Source organism: Parasteatoda tepidariorum, chromosome 5 (genome assembly GCF_043381705.1).
Source record: "Parasteatoda tepidariorum isolate YZ-2023 chromosome 5, CAS_Ptep_4.0, whole genome shotgun sequence".
Classification (NCBI taxonomy): domain Eukaryota; kingdom Metazoa; phylum Arthropoda; class Arachnida; order Araneae; family Theridiidae; genus Parasteatoda; species Parasteatoda tepidariorum.
The window spans coordinates 49,296,300-49,311,597 of record NC_092208.1 but is presented as its reverse complement, the minus strand read 5'-3'; the positions used below and the strand labels follow the sequence as shown (position 1 = coordinate 49,311,597).

Here is a 15,298-nt window from a genome sequence, read left to right as displayed (position 1 = left end):
CCCCCCCCCCTTCGGGATGTACGTACTTATTGAACGGCCCCTATAACAAAATAAATAAATACAAGAAAACACGAAGAAAGTAAAGAATATATATATATATTTAAATTTTCATGGTTATTTTCAAAATGATGTAAATTATTAAGATGAATTTAAGTTGAATTATGTTAACCCTAATCACTCTATAATTGCAAAATGTGTCGAATCTATTTTTGACTTCAAGTCAAAATGTATTTCTTTAAATCAAAGAAACACGATAAACTATCCGTGCTTTTATTTTATTGTAGCTGCATTTTTAATAAACCCGTTCAGCTGAGTATATAAACGAGGCGTAAAAACAAAGCAGTGAGAAATTTTACGTTCTTGCAAAAGATTCGAGAACAATTCAAAGCCCATAAAATGTTCGACAAAGGAGAAAAGAACATTTGTAGGTTTCCTGAACTTCAGTGTTGCACCGGGACAAGTACATATAGCTGTAGTGTTTACAAATGCTTAGAGTAAATATTGCGAAAATAGGGAGATACGAACCACTACGGGATTATTTTTAGACAAAGTAAAAATATAAGCATTTAAGTTTGGGGGGGGGGATCAAGTAAATAAGTAAAAATAGAAAGTAGGTGAAGAGGTTGAAATACCGTCAATATTATTGAACACTAAAAATGTTATTTTTGTTAAAGATATTAATTAAAAACATATTTTATTTATTTTTTTATGCTTGATTGGTAATAATGGCTTTTAAATCCTAAGTTCTAACAGAGGTCTGTTTAGAATAAATTTGGGTCTGTTAACCGTCAACGGACCCTTCACAAAATAATTTATCTTTTAACCGGACCCTTCACATATTCGTTTTTCTTCATTATTGTTTTGTTAATCGAATAAACCCTTCTGGGGTGAGGAAGAAAGACGGTTGGAGACAAACTAAGTTTCCCTAAGTTTAAATTCCAAATGTAGTATTCTAAGAAAGTATTTCTACTTTTACAAGCATCGTGTGCGCATTCTTATTAATATTATATCATAATTTTTTTTGTGAATAAATAATTGATCAATTTATATTTATACATAAAATTAATTAATAGAATATTATGTAAATAAAAGTTAATTTCTGTCAAATTTTTTTTAAACAAAATATCATAAATTTAAGAATTGTTCAAGTTTACTTAATGCGTAACACATTAAAAGTGATACATAAACTAAGTTGTGTTATTTAAAATTTGTCAATTGAAATTATTAAAAATGTGAGTGATTTTGTTTCCATTATTGGTCCGAAATGAATATTCTGTGTTGAGCAGTATAGGCTAAATACCAAAAATTTGTATGTTGCATCTCTAATTTAGCAGCAGCAATTTTTGCGCAGAATCTTGTATCTATTTGCTTGAGAAGTATTGGCTTGATTTCGTACAAATTTTGTAATAATTATCATCAGTTACATAAATTTTATTTTACATTTTATAACCTTCGTTGTACAGTCGACCCAATTTTGAGTTTACGACTACCAATGCTAAATTCTGTAACCTCGTAATTTTGAACTTGATCCTTGATCCTTTTTGACTTACAAGGGAACTCCCAGATCAAGCATTGGGAGAAATTTTGACTTCGTGGAGGATTTTTTTGATGGAACTAACCCACGTTTGCGTTACATGGACAGAAAAACCACGAAAACCTTCTACGGCTAGTCAGACGGCAAGGGAACTGTAACCCATGATCCGTCTACTACTGCAAATATTTTAAGTCAGCACTGTTGTCGGTGTTAGCCGAGTGCGGAATTCGTATCGACCAGTAAAAACTGGGATTCCAACCTGGTTCACCTCCTTGGAAAACCAACGCTCTATTAACTGAACCACCATGGCTTAGTTACATCTATTTTATTTATTTTATAACCGTCGTTGAACAGCCGACCCAATTTCGGATTTGCGACTGATATTGTTTGACTCGGCAGCCTTTTAATTTTGAAGTCAATCTAGAGGACAAGGGAACTTCTGATCAAACAGTGGGAGAAATATGCCTTCGTGGAGGACTTTTTTAAAGAACTAACCCGTATTTGCGTAACATGGAGAGGAAAACCACGATAATCTCCCACGGTTAGCCTGACAGCAAGGGGACTCGAACCCATGATCCATCTACCATTGAAGATATTCACTGTCACTGTGATCGGTGCGAGCCGGGTTCTGAATTCGTATCGACTGGCCATCGCTGGGATTCGAACCCGGTTCACCTCATTGGAAGACGAGCGCTCTATCCCCTGAGTCCCCACGGCTGTGTTACATAAATTATCATTATTACATCAATTATTACATTTACAAAGCATATTATTATTTAAAACTTGAGAGACAAAATTTCTTTCATATGCAATACATAGAATTGGATCACTAAATTAGGAAAAAAACGCTAAAACAAGCTTATTTAGAAATTTATATTCAAACACGCTTAGTTAGTTTTGAAAGCACGTGACCTAATCAAGATAGTTTATAGAGAATCGTATCAAATTTTATCAATTTAATTAATTTTAACAAACAACTTTGAGACTTATATAAAGAATCAATGTCATTTAAATTTTAAATTTCATCACAACACCACTTCCTACAAAGTCTACTTGCTTTTATAAGGCAACTAAACAATAATACATTAGGAGGGAAAATTTTAAATTTATTCATTAGAAGCGAAATAAGCTTAAATTTGAAAACAAAACTTCACAGTGTTTCTTTAAAATTGAGACGTTTTACAAAACTTCCTGTCTAGTATAAATATGCATCGCAATAATGATGTTTAACACAAGGAGCTCACTGTGCATTCTTTTAAAATGGGATTTGTGATGCAATAGTCTAGACGTCATAAACAAGTATTGGTTAGTTTTAACAATCAAATCAAGAGTTAAATATTGTTTTACCCATAACGCAATAAAATATGTATGGAATATTACTACAATCACACATGCATTAACCGAGTGTATTAGTGGGTAGTATAAAAAAGTATACATTCCTTTAATGTCTTTTCATTCGTTTCTTCAAAAAGTGATAACAAAAAATTATTTTATTGGTTATATTAAACATTTATAGCAAGTTTGTGTGAAAAGATTAGCTTACACTTCCTGAGCTATATTATATTTTATCAACGAGATCAAAAATAATTTTTAAAAAAATAGAACCATAGAAACTGGACTAGTCCTCTTTTCGATTAAATTTTGTTAAACCTTCATTTTATAACCTTATCAAAGTATTAAAAACTATTAAAAATAACAACAAAAAAAAACAAAGTTTAGTTTTAAACAGTTAGTCTGTCTTATTACGGAATTTATTTTTGTCAATATCAATTGACTCGTTCATAAATTAAATTCTTAAAAACGAAATCAAAATAGTTTTTTATCATTCTACACATTTTCCTTCAAAAAACAAAAACAAAAAAAATAATGCTATTTAAAATATTTATAGTATGTTAGAAAATTAAATAATGTCAGATTTTTTTGCAAATAATTAAAAACCAAATATTTATTTTAGTAACAAATAATTAACAAATTTACTCCCAACTATGCGTCAATTTATATGGATTAAGGTACAAATGAGCTTCATTCTAAATTAATTTCAAGTGAATTTCCTCAAAAAAAATTTATCTTTTCTTTAATTTTATTAACAAAAAGTAAAATTAGTATTATTTAATAAAATAAGTATAAAATAGTATGAAATTATTCAAACCTTTTAAAATTGGTCTAGTATATTTTTAATCTAAATTTTTTAACTATAAGATAATCTTTTTTAAAAAAACATATTGCATATTTGAGGAAATGCAAAATAATTTTATCCCGCAGTAAAACGATATAAAGTAATTCCTTGAAATAAAAACGAGTGTGACTGATAAAAAAAGAGCTAATTTTCTTCTTAAAAATATCTGATTTTGTATACAAGACATCATAATTAATTTGTAAATGAGTTAAAATAACAGGTTAAGTCCTAACCTTAGTTGAGAAAAACAGAATTAAAACAAACTTAAGCATTACAATTATTATACAAGTACTTAATTTTAATAAAACATAACAATATTTATTTTTCATATTAAAATATTATATAAAATAATAGTTTAAGGAACATACTTAATGTAAAACATATTTTATATGAAGTCACATTGTACATATTAAATATGTATTTTTGTATTTATATTAAATATGTACGCACATATAAAGTATATTGTGCACAGATTTAATATAAAGTTGGAATATAATTCATAAAAAAAACTAACATTTTGTGAATATTTTTATTTCTTTTCCTCGAAGTAAAACAAATGTTTCCTGAATCAAATTTCAAGATTTCAAATAGGAAATTAGTTTCGTTCAGAAAACTACAAATTTTTCTCAAAATGCGTATTTTTAATTTAGTTAATTTTTTGTCTGAATGTATACATACCTTATGATCAAAATCGATCATTTTTACCGAAGAGCTTTGTTAATGATTTTGGTAAAATTAACTATAAAATATGGTTTTATAATATGTGATAAAGTCTGTAAATGTAGTTAAATGAGGTATTTTCATCATGATACCTTAGAGCAGTGTTCCCCAACCCCCGGTCCGTGGACCGGTACCGGTCCGTGGATCAAATGGTACCGGGCCACCCATTTCATTGAAACTGAATTTAAATTCCCAGGTTCATTTATTAAACTATACATATAAAACATATTCATTTATTAAACTATGGCTAAAAACATAGTTTAATAAATGAATATGTTTTCTATTTGTCTTTTCTTTTTTCCAATTGGGTACTTGCACTTCAAGAAGACAAAGATCACGGATACCCACATATGTGACCTACTACGTCAGAGCCAGCTGATCGTTTACAGCAGTGTTCCCCAACCGCCGGTCCGTGGATCAAATGGTACCGGGCCACCCATTTCATTGAAACTGAATTTAAATTCCCAGGTTCTTACCCCAAATTGAAAATATCTGTGTTCCATTAAAATTTTATTTATTAAAAAAAAAGGGGCCCTGAAGGTAGTGACGTAAATTTTTTAATGATTTAAAACGATTACCCCCAGATGGAACCGTCTCATTGCAAAGAAACAAGCTCAGGGTGTTCATTGAATTTTCATTCTAGTAAGTTAAAATGTTAAATCACTTTATATTTATTTTTGATGTAACTGCATTTTATTTCGAAGGCATGTTTAAATAAAATTAAATTAAAATTAATAAATTAAAATAATCTAAAATATAAACAATCAATTCCCCCCCCCCAATCGGGCCGCGGTAAAAATATCAAACGTTGACAGGTCCGCGGTGATAAAAAGGTTGGGGAACACTGCCTTAGAGCATGGCATAAAAACCCTTTTTTCAGTTAAATTTAATTTTAAGTCTTATATTTTTTACTAAATGCTTGGTAATACGAACTATAATTTTAAAAACCAGAATTTCTGGAAAACTGTTACAATATGAACGGAAAAAATACCAAAAAGAATGATTTAATTACCATATATATTGGTTTCATTAACCACAGTTATGGTATTATTTTACCAGAAATATCCTTATTTGACAGTACGGTAATTTTACCAGAGCTTTTTCCTTATAATAATAAATGTGTAATAATAATAATAAGTATTGTTATAATAATAATAAGTATTGTTATAATAATAATAAGTATTGTTAGAATAATAATAAGTATTGTCAGAAAAGTATCTAAACTAATTTCTCAAGCAAATTTAATTATAACTGTTTGAGGTCTTATGCAAGTGATAATGTGAAGATAATCTTTTCACGAATTAAGAGCACGAATCAACATTTATTAGTCAGACGACGAACACGACAGATAAATAGGTTTAAATCATGTTTTTATCTGATTGAAATAAATATCTTAAAAATTTATATCTCTCTTAGTTCGTGAAATAATNAGAGATCAAAAATAATTTTTAAAAAAATAGAAACTGGACTAGTCCTCTTTTCGATTAAATTTTGTTAAACTTTCATTTTATAACCTTAGCAAAATATTAAAAACTATTAAAAATAACAACAAAAAAAACAAAGTTTAGTTTTAAGCAGTTAGTCTGTCTTATTACGGAATTTATTTTTGTCAATATCAATTGACTCGTTCATAAATTAAATTCTTAAAAACGAAATCAAAATAGTTTTTTATCATTCTACACATTTTCCTTCAAAAAACAAAAACAAAAAAAATAATGCTATTTAAAATATTTATAGTATGTTAGAAAATTAAATAATGTCAGATTTTTTTGCAAATAATTAAAAACCAAATATTTATTTTAGTAACAAATAATTAACAAATTTACTCCCAACTATGCGTCAATTTATATTGATTAAGGTACAAATTAGCTTCATTCTAAATTAATTTTAAGTAAATTTCCTCAAAACAAATTTATCTTTTATTTAATTTTATTAACAAAAAGTAAAATTAGTATTATTTAATAAAATTAGTATAAAATAGTATAAAATTAGTCAAACCTTTAAAAATTGGTCTAGTATATTTTTGATCTAAATTTCTTAACTATAAGGTAAACTTTTTTTAAAAAAACATATTACATATTTGAAGAAATGCAAAATAATTCTATCCCGCAGTAAAAGGATATAAAATAATTCCTTGAAATAAAAACGAGTGTGACTGATAAAAAAAGAGTTAATTTTCTATTATTTAATAAAATTAGTATAAAATAGTATAAAATTAGTCAAACCTTTAAAAATTGGTTTAGTATATTTTTGATCTAAATTTTTTAACTATAAGATAATCTTTTTTTAAAAAACGTATTACATATTTGAAGAAATGCAAAATAATTCTATCCCGCAGTAAAACGATATAAAATAATTCCCTGAAATAAAAACAACTGTGACTGATAAAAAAAGAGCTAATTTTCTTCCTAAAAATATCTGATTTTGTATACAAGACATCATAATTAATTTTTAAATGAGTTAAAATAACAGGTTAAGTCCTAACCTTAGTTGAGAAAAACAGAATTAAAACAAACTTAAGCAATACAATTATTATACAAGTACTTAATTTTAATAAATTATTTCAAAATATTTTAATAAAACATAACAATATTTATTTTTCATATTAAAATATTATATAAAATAATAGTTTAATGAACATACTTAATGAACCTATTTTATATGAAGTCACATTGTACATATTAAATATGTACACACATATAAAGTATATTGTGCACAGATTTAATATAAAGTTGGAATATAATTCATTAAAAAACTAACATTTTGTGAGAATATGATATTTTGTGAATATTTTTGTTTCTTTTCCTCGAAGTGAAACAAATGTTTCCTGAATCAAATTTCAAGATTTCAAATAGGAAATTAGTTTCGTTCAGAAAACTACAAATTTTTCTCAAAATGCGTACTTTTAATTTAGTTAATTTTTTGTCTGAATGTATTTATACATTATGATCAAAATCGATCATTTTTACCGAAGAGCTTTGTTAAGGATTTTTTTTAAATTAACCATAAAATATGGTTTTATAATGTGTGATAAAATCTGTAAATGTAGTTAAATGAGGTAGTTTCATCATGATACCTTAGAGCATGGCATGAAAACCCTTTTTTCAGTTAAATTTACTTTTAAGTCTTATATTTTTTACTAAATGCTTGGTAATACGAAATATAATTTTAAAAACCAGAATTTCTGGAAAACCGTTACAATATGAACGGAAAAAATACCAAAAAGAATGATTTAATTACCATACATATTGGTTTCATTGACCACAGTTATGGTATTATTTTACCAGAAATATCCTTATTTGACAGTACGGTAATTTTACCAGAGCTTTTTCCGTATAATAATAAATGTGTAATAATAATAATAAGTATTGTTAGAATAATAATAAGTATTGTTAGAATAATGATAAGTATTGTTAGAATAATAATAAGTATTGTTAGAATAATAATAAGTATTGTCAGAAAAGTATCTAAACTAAATTCTCAAGCAAATTTAATTATAACTGTTTGAGGTCCTATGCAAGTGATAATGTGAAGATAATCTTTTCACAAATTCAGAGCACGAATCAACATTTATTAGTCAGACGACGAACACGAGAGATAAAAAGGTTTAAATCATGCTTTTATCTGATTGAAATAAATATCTTAAAAATTTATATCTCTCTTAGTTTGTGAAATAATTACTTTTCTCGCAGTTCCACTAAAAATACAAATTACTAACAATAGCGTAGTTTCACAAAATTTCCATCGCGACTAAAGCTATATTCAATGAAAAAATATGAAACTGTTCACAATTGTGGAGAAATGTTTAAAAGCACTTCAAGTAAAAAATTATAATTTGGATCTGTGATCCCATAAATTCGTAACTATTTAACTATTCTGCAGACTTGGTTTGAGTCTCATTCTATTACACAGAAAACAATACAATACACGAAAAAATGGAACACCTAAATAATTATTCATTTAATAATTAGAAATTTCGAAATCAGACACCAAAATGTGTTTTCTCTGCATAAACATAACGGATTCGGATTTCTGCCTGCCAGAATACAAGGAGTAGCAAGCTGCAATCTGGGAAATATGGTCCCAATAATTTGGTCAGGAGGGCGATCGAAAATTTGGAACCCTTTATGTCAATTTTACTTTTTGCGTATTTCGCTATGTCTTGAGAACTTTTCAAGCGAAAAGGAAAATTTTTGCACACAGTTATAAAATTAGTTTATCCAAAGGCAATTCCTCGTAAAAAATAAATTTTAGTAAGTATTTATTATTTTTTATTATTTTACAGTAGAAATTAAATTTAAAAAAATTTGAATCATAAGGTATACAATCTCTTACATAATTTTAAAATATCGTATTTTGAGCTGTGTAGATAAGATTCCGTAGATATGTAAATCTCTTAAATAAGCATAAGTACAAAATAGAACCCGGAAAAAATATTCTGGTAAAAATATCATACTGTATGATAACAACATTTCTAGTTAAAGAAAAATATAAGAAAAAATAACATAATTCTGGTTAACAAAACAAAAATATACTGTATTTAAACAATTCATATGGTAACTTTTTTGTTCACATGATAACAATTTACCGGAAATTCTGGTTTTCAAAATTAAGTTCTTATCATCACACATTTAGTTCTTATCATCACACATTTAGTTCTTATCATCACACATTTAGTTCTAATTATCACACACAGTAAAAAATACAAAACTGAAAAATAAATTTAACCAAACAAATGGTTTTCATCCAGGCTCTAAAATATCATGTTAAAATTACCTATTTTTATAACATATATCAAATTTTATCACACATTATTAAACCATACTTTATTGTAATATTCGCATGTTATCCGCATTTATTTTAATGTCCTGAAGAGTTTCAAGTTTCGTAAAAAATTGTAAGTGGCAGAGTTAGACCAATAAATGTGAAATGTTATCTAATGCATAGCATCGCTATTGATCGAGTTTCTATGCTGAGTATATTGAGGCAAAATTTACACTTTTATTTTACACTAAATAAAATTTAAGTAATCTTCACACTTAATTATATAAGATTAACTTAATTATATAACGCGTAATTATACATTATTTTTTTTATATAAGATATAAAAAAATAAACATTTCATAGGCAATTCCAATGTAAAAGTTAATACTAATTGCAAATATCATCCACACTTATTTTAATGTCTTGAAAAGTTTCAAGTTCCGCAAAATATTAAATTATTGAAAGTGGCGGAATTTGACCAATAAATGTGAAATGTTAAGTAACACACTATGCTGCTACAGATCGAGTTTCTATTCCTACAGGGGGAGGAGTATAATTCGTAGCAAATTTTGCTCTTAAAACCACCCAAAATAAAATAAAATAATATTCACTTAAAAATATAAGATTTAAAAATAAATAGTCCCTTTTTAAGCTTTTTCAATTCAAAAATTAATATTGATGGCAAGTTTTTCGCATTTATTTTAATTTCTTGAAGAGCTTCATGTTTGGTGAAATATTAAAAATGGAAGAATTTGAGATCAATAAATTTTGAAATGTTTTCTACCGCGGTTGTCGCTAATTATTTAAATGCTCAGAGAGTCAAACCTAAAAGGAAATACCTCGACTGAGTTCTGCATAACTTTTTTTCAAACTCCCGCCCTGTCACAGACTTATGCACGCTATCTCTTTGTGGTCAAGGGCAAACTTCGAAAATTATACGCCTCTATCGAAATAATTCACCTTTGAATGGTTAAAATATTCTAGTCTCGAAATGGGCACACTCTGCACGAATTAGTTTTCTGATTGGTCACTTCAATATTTATCAATGGCACTTTTTGAGCAGAAAAAAATGGGAAGAATCGTCTTCATCTGCCGCCTAACTGAAAGAAAGGATTAAGAGGGGCTTCAAAATATTTTTATTATTTGGTAACGTTGGCGACGTTTCTGGCACGAAAGCTGAGATATGTGTTCGATTGCATCACTGTGAGAAATCTTTGTTCAGGAATTACAAATAAATGGTTCGTTATAGATAGGATAGTTTTGTAAATATTTTATTCTAGTTCAATTTGAAAAACATAATGGATTTCACGAAAAAAAAATCTATTTTATTTTTTATTTTTCCTTGTGTTATTTGTCTCGATGCACAGCACAAACAAAATTTTAAAATAGATTTCAAAGTTTGAAATCATAAATATTTTTCTTGAAAAACTGATTAAACAATGATAATGTCTATAAAATTAGATTTTCATCGAAAAATACAATTAAAAAGGACTTTATGTGATGCCCAAAATTGCAGAAAGGACCTTATTTCTCAATATACTGAGAAACGACAAGTACAAGATTCATTTGCGCTGGCACATAACGTAAACAAAATTTTTTTATAATGGTTGATTAAGTTGGAAATTTTGAGTTTGAGATTTTTTTTTTAAGAAACAGATTATATAATAAAAACTAATGTTTAGAAAATTTGATTTTCCAAGAAAAACACAGCTAAAAACACCTTATGTAATGCTCAAAATTACCAAAGAGAGGAAGAAAAAAAATAAAGAAAGAAAGAAAATTTAATAAAAAAACAGTATACTGAAAAGCGACGACGACAAGGTGTAAATCCAATGAAAGTTTTCTTTCAGTACTAGGAAAATCCATCCCCTGCTCGCTCCGTTCGTCAATCCCCGTATTTGCTTCTCATTCATCATTATTTAGTTCTTTTTAAACATTAATATTTCCCCCGAAAATGCTAAACATTTTAATTTCAAAATAGGCAATTATTGTAGCTTTATGTAAGAACGTTTTGTTTATGTTTTAATCGTAACAAAAATCGACGATTACCTAGATTTGGAAAATAGTCCTCTGCACTTGAAAAAAAATATTAATTGAAGGACTCAATAAGAAAAAATGGAGGCGAAACAATTTTGCTCGTTTAAAAGAATTATTGCTATTTAAAAATGGAACAGTTTTTAACGCTGTTTTTTCGAATTCCTTTTTTATTTATAAAAATTTCACTATGAATGTTAAGATTTAACTCTGGCAGCATGTAAGCCTGTCTCTCTCTTGCTACTTTTGTTTGACATCTACTCGAGCACGAGCTTATAAAATAAATAAATAATTAGGGAAAAATAAATTTTCTACAACAATAAATAAATAAAGTCAATATTTTAAGCAAAAAATCTGAAAAAAATCACGAAAAAGCACTTAAATTTCAAAAAAACTTTCGAACAAATAGACATTTCGAAGGAATTTCATATTAAAAATAAAATAAAAAATTGTCCTATCAGCACGTCAAATTTCAACTTCGTAGTTGCATTTCAGCGGACAGTCGTCGTTTTATTTCATCCTACTCATTATATTCTTTTCAACACATCTTCGTAATTTCAAGTTTCTAGGTTTGATGTATTTTGAGCAGAAAAGCAAAATGTAACGTAAAGCAAAAAAAAAGTGAGAATAAATTCTCAAAAAAAGCAATTAAAGTCGCAATAACTTTCGAACAAATAGATAATTAGAAAAAACTCTGTATTAAGTTCATAAACAATTCCTCTTTCAATATATGGACTTTCAACTTTGCAATTGCATACACTTTCTACCTGTAGATCGGTCAGTATGGTATTTTTCTTCAGCAAATTATACAGTTAATAATTCTCAAACTATTTATCATTGGATGTTAATTTTTTTTATTCCATCGAAATCTCCGTACACATTTTTACACACCTCAATAATTTTAAGTTTTACAGTTTTTGCGCAGTAAAATAAAATGTAACTTTAAGTTGAACACCCAAAACAGCGTCAGAATCCCTTGCGTTTTTTTCATATAGAGAGATAAATAATAAAAAATGAAACAATCATTACCTGATTACGAATTAAACATCTCTTGTGATCAGGATAATAGTCAAATGACATGCAGTCGCCTCAAACTTGGCACTGAATATCGAATTTCCAGAAATCTAAAAAAGATGTCAATAATGCTTTAAAAACATTTCTAGTAAGACACTGTTTCGAAAATCAAAGACAACACTAAATTTTAATTTAAGAATAAAAAGGGAAGCAGTATAGCACAAAATAACATTGGTATTACCTTATTGAAAAAATTAATTCTCTTCAAAAATGTGCAAAAAGGAAATGACATTCGACATGTTTCAAGCGCATCAAAAATAGGCACCCATTTTCAAGACTTGCTAGACGTGAATGTAACGAAACAAAAATGATTTGAAAAAACGTAAGTTGCCAACGAAAAATGAAAAAATAAAGATCAGAAACAAAATTAGAAAAACCACAGAAGGTGAAATAACAAGATGTAAAACAGAACAAGAAAAAACTCAGTTGCCCAGAGGCAAATCAGTGTAAAATGCATCTCCGCTCGTTATAAAGAACTGCTTAAAAACTAATGTCGTTAACAAGGGAATCAGCATTTAAATAAATAAAACAAGATTCCAGGGTATCAAGGTGAGCTGATGTGACAGGGGTGGAAAAAATTTCAGCGTTATCGAAATTGAATTTATGCTCAAATAATTTGATCCGCCCAAATAATTTGATCCAACAATGTGTAGCAATTCAAACAAGTTACTCCAATTTGTTCTAATTTACCATTTTCCTTGTCAGTGTGATCTTGGCTACATCGAGCAAACTAAACGCACTTTAAAGTTCAGATTTAAGGAAACCGATAGATATGTCCGTTATCAAGAATTCGAGAAATCTTCATTTGCTTAACATTTTTGGAATCTTGGGCATAAATTTAATTTCGGCAAGGCTTAAATTATTTCCCATCCCTGTCAGTTCATCTTGATACCCTGGAATCTTGTTTAATTCATCTGAATGCTGATTCCCTTGTCAACAAAATTAGTTCCTCCCTACCTTGCCATAACAGAGATGTATTTTACCTTGATTTGACTCTCGGCCACAGTGTTATTTATATATATATAGATATTTTTTTTTTGTTACCTTTTTTCTTAACTCGGCTTCTGTGGTTTTTCTAGTTTCGTTTCTCACTTTTATTTCTTTTTTCATTTTTCGTAGGCAACTTACGTTTTTTCAAATCTTTTTTGTTTCCTTACATTCACGTCTGTCAAGTCTTGAAAATGGGCTCCTATTTTTGATGCACTTGATACATGACGAACGTCATTTCATTTTTGCACATTTGTGAAGCGTAGGAAATTTTCAATCAGGTTATATCTTACAGCTTCAGTTTCTTGGGATTATTTATTTAACATTGATATTATTTTTTGAAGAAGTTAGATTTAATTTAGGCAAAACAAAAACGATAGCCTTAATAATTAAGTTTTTTTTACTGTTAAGTTTTAAATGATAAATTTTTCAGATTGCTTTTAATCTATTAAAGGCAATCTGAAAACTCACAGCGGTTAGAATAATTTAAATACTAAATATAAATATCTAAAATACGCAAAATAAAAATCCCTAGTTACTTGGTGTAATGATCTGGTTTTTATTTAAGAAGATACAGTACCTAATTACAGTACACAATAAACATATTTTTCAATAGATTTTTATTTTCAAGCCCCAAAGAAAAGTGGAAAAGAACAATCTCGAAGATATGGACCCAATAATAATGTTTTCATTTCAAACAGACACATGTTATAGATATTCTGGCAAAGAATTTATAAATGACGCGAATTACTCTGCTTAAAATATGCTGTACGTAGGCATCAAATTTTGATATCATTATAAAATACTACAATGTAATATGTGAAAAATAGTTCTTAAGAAATGACATTTTAAAGTGCGCCTTTTTCGAAATTTTATAACTCAGAAACTATCCGGCAGATTTAACTCAAATTTCGCATTTTGTGAATTAAAATGATGTGAAAATTATCTTAAAATTCAAACTTTTTCTGACAATTAATAATTAAACAAATAAAAAATATAAAATGAAGATTAAAAATTAGTTTTGTATTAAAAAATCTTTTATTAAATGAGTTTCCTAATTGTGCGCTAAATAAAGGTTTTTACTTTGCTTGAAAAATTCCCGAAATATTGTGAAATGTGCAAAAACTGCAAATAACCTTAAGGGAACCAAACTTTTGACCACTTTCTTGGCTAAACAATTGGAACCCTATCTTAGAAATAACGGTTGCATCACTTTGATGGTCAAGAATCCAAATCTTTCGGACAAAAAAGTTTGCTTTTGCAAAAAAAAAAGCACATTAAAGAGACTGAATTCAGAGCTGATAATATATGCACTAATCAATTAGCATATTTGGGGTTTGCCCACAAACCATTAAGATTGGCATTTAGTATGCGAAAAAGCAATCATTCGAAAAGTTATTTAAAGTGTAAATATTTTTTTTGGCTCACTGTGCTAAAAATTTCCGCCAATGAAGACTGAAGTTTAAACTTTAAGAGAAAAATGGATTTTAAACGCGTTCATTTTGCCAATACTTATCTACACTTAGTTTCGTTTTGAGAAAAAAAAGTGCAGATACCGTAAATTCATCTTTTAGAACAAAAGTGAGAGATTTCTTGGTTCATTTCAAAACAAGAAAACCTGCCTTAAAATAAGCTTTTGATGCTAATAACATGGCAAATCAGGTTTTTAAAAATTACATAAAAACAGGAAGGGCCAAAATTAAAACCTCTTTTAACTTTGAATTTCCATTGAAACATCCGGTTGTTTAAGTATTCCTGGAACAGAGGCTTGATTTTGGCACGAGACATGACAATCCGTGATGTGTTTTTTTCACATCTCAGTGCTGGCAACAAATCTTGATTGCAAAATGAATCCGTAACTCTCACAAACCTTTCTTTTAAAATGGACGAAAATAAAAGCGTTTTTACTACTCAACGGAAAACTTGAATTTTGTGCTAAAAAAACGCACATAAAAAGTTTATTCAAAAACTTAAAAAAAAACGTTTCAAATATTTTAAGAAGATAGCGT

At 27.9% G+C, this 15,298-nt stretch overlaps 1 long non-coding RNA gene across 1 annotated transcript in view; it reads right to left on the bottom strand.

Moving 5' to 3' along the window:
* The window catches only part of LOC107441871 (uncharacterized), a 129,722-nt gene that overhangs the window by 51,573 nt on the left and 62,851 nt on the right, over nt 1–15,298 (bottom strand). Inside the window, exon 3 of the long non-coding RNA XR_006225915.2 lies at nt 12,258–12,352. This is a non-coding gene — a long non-coding RNA (uncharacterized lncRNA). The remainder of the gene's footprint in view (nt 1–12,257; nt 12,353–15,298) is intronic.